The 2,287-nt window shown below is 52.8% G+C and overlaps 1 protein-coding gene across 4 annotated transcripts in view; it reads right to left on the bottom strand.

Moving 5' to 3' along the window:
• LOC119325706 (putative F-box protein At3g10240) overlaps window positions 1-1,767 on the bottom strand; it is a 34,015-nt gene extending 32,248 nt beyond the window's left edge. For 3 of the 4 annotated variants that reach the window (XM_037599425.1, XM_037599451.1, XM_037599444.1), the window contains exons 1-3: window positions 1,565-1,767; window positions 1,240-1,363; window positions 1,059-1,140 (exon numbers count right to left, since the gene is read on the bottom strand). The gene's annotated coding sequence lies outside the window, so the exon portion shown is untranslated. Of the gene's footprint in view, window positions 1-1,058; window positions 1,158-1,239; window positions 1,364-1,564 lie in introns of all 4 variants that reach the window. The other variant, XM_037599435.1, reaches the window with a different exon arrangement.
• Window positions 1,768-2,287: the final 520 nt, after the last annotated feature.

The raw sequence follows: 2,287 nt of genomic DNA, 5'->3' as shown, positions 1-2,287 counted from the left end.
CCGCCACCACGCCGGAGAGCACCGCCGCCGCGCCGGACCGCCGCCGCCTGGGAGCACCCCACAGCGCCGCACCGCCCCGCGTCAGAGTGACCCGCGAGGGGAAAGGCCAGTGGCCGCCGCCGCCAGCGCCGCCCGGGCCAGGCCCGGCGCCGGACGCCAGCGACGGCGGCAAGGAGAGAGGGGAGGGGGAGGGCTCGGGGAGGAGGCGCTGGGGGTGCGACCGGTCGCCCGCGGGGACGACGCGGTCGCGGGAGGGGGTCTCGCCTCAAGAAATGTACGAGCGCCGGTTATCAATATTCAATAGAGCATTCACCTTCCTACCTGATATGTTACTTGGTTTAGAAAAAAATCATGAACTTGTTTCACCCTACAATTAAACAACCTCGCAGGTGATCAAAACTAACAAAATTTCATTCCTCTTGCATTTTACTAGAGTTTATATGCCAACTGGAATGGATCCTTCCTAGCATGGTACATGATAATTATGAGCTTAGACTGGCCACAATTGATTTTGAGCCAAATATAAGAGAACAACATGGCATGTTTCATCATGATAATTACTACAGAAAACTGAAAAATAACTGTTTCTGCCATGTAGCATATCTGAACTCGAGTATGCTACCTTCGTGTAGTATTGCAAAATAAAGAGAACACATCACGGCCCCGAATATAGAGATACAAATAGGAAGTTGGCCGGTAAGAAAAGTATCAATAAGGTAGCCTAAGAAACAGAGTGATATAATGATAGCTGAAATGTGTCTATAAGCTGATTTGGACTATAGTTCATCTAAAGAAGTCCTACAGAAGAAGCAAGCCAAAACATACCAAAATTCCAGTAGCTCAGGATGGAAGATTTTTCTTTCCGAGCACTCCTTGACAGTTTTGACAGGTAAATTTCATATGGTTTTCGCATGTAAAAGTTCCAAGTATTTAAGAATGGACATAACCGTGTGTTGTGTTCTGATATGGAACTGTACGTAGAAGTGGAACTGCTCACAAATTAATAACATTTACTTATGTGGATAGATATGAATAAATCCTGTGATACAGGGGCATACATGATCAAGTAGAGTTAGCAACAGGTCGGTAGGTCGGTTCATATGTGTCAATGAGGGTCGATGACCTTTGAGTCCTCAAAACCTACATGAAAAGATCATCTGGAGCAATGAGTCACAAAATCACCCAGCCGTCCAGGTACAGAAATGGGTGAACTTGCATCACACAGGAGAAATTTCTCACCAGAAACAGATATCAATTATCTTCTGCTGAGAATGGAACAATGGGATCGATCCCCCAACGTGGCCACTGAAGCAGGCTACAATTGATTCGGAAGCTGCATTATCATCTCATCAGATTACGTCCCCTAAAAAAATCAGATTACATTATTCCTAAGCAATCGGAACAAACACAAATGCCCGAATCAATAGACCACAAAAAGGATGAACAACCAGAATCAATTAACCTAGCCACGAGCCATTGCTGCTGCTGCTGCCGCAGTAAAGAGGGTGACGGGAGGGCGTCAGGGGACGAAGTAGCTAAATTGCGGGGAAACCGGAACGTATACCTCCTCCACTGATGGTTGATTGCTCCCTCGGCGGATCAGCTTCACGGTACAGCGACAGTGCCGCCTCGCAGAGCCTCTCGCGCGCTCGATGGGACCCTGAGGCCGCGTCGCTCGTCCCCCGCTACCGCGTCGCTCGCCCGCCTCCATGCGGCGGCGGCGGCGTCGCCCGCCGTCTCGCTCTTTTCATTTTTCCGGGGGCAAAGGTCTGTGAGACCTCCTCAGCGCTTAATTCGCCGCTGGCTCTCGCACGTATGGCTAGGTGGGCCGCGTCCATTAGGGTGTGTTTGGTTGCCCACATTAGGTCCAGCCTGGCCCGAGCGGGAAGAATTTGGCCCGTTTGTTTCCTACAATCACTGTACGGCCCGCATCGCACGAAACTTAAAGCAGGTCCAGGCCAGGCCTAGGGGAAACGCACGATTCGGCAGTAGCTCGCGAGCCTGGCTCGGGCGAGGCATGGGAGGGGGACGCGCTTCTTCCCTCGTGCGAGCAGGGGAGATGGCGCGAGCTCGCCCGCGTCGCCGAAAAATCGGCGGGAGGATTTCGGCTCACCTCCCGCCGCTCCACCCCCTATTTAGCCCCTCCCTCACCGCCCCAACTCCCGCCACCATTCTTCCTCCGTTCGCACTTCCAGCCGACGCGCATCAGCACCGACAAGCAGGTAAGCGGCGCATCTTCATCGGCCGGCGGTCAACGGCGCCGGAGCTCCTTCACCGGTCGGCGTTC

Source organism: Triticum dicoccoides, chromosome 1B (genome assembly GCF_002162155.2).
Source record: "Triticum dicoccoides isolate Atlit2015 ecotype Zavitan chromosome 1B, WEW_v2.0, whole genome shotgun sequence".
Taxonomy (NCBI): domain Eukaryota; kingdom Viridiplantae; phylum Streptophyta; class Magnoliopsida; order Poales; family Poaceae; genus Triticum; species Triticum dicoccoides.
The sequence above is the reverse complement of the archived record's forward strand: the minus strand, read 5'-3'. Positions and strand labels throughout refer to the sequence as shown.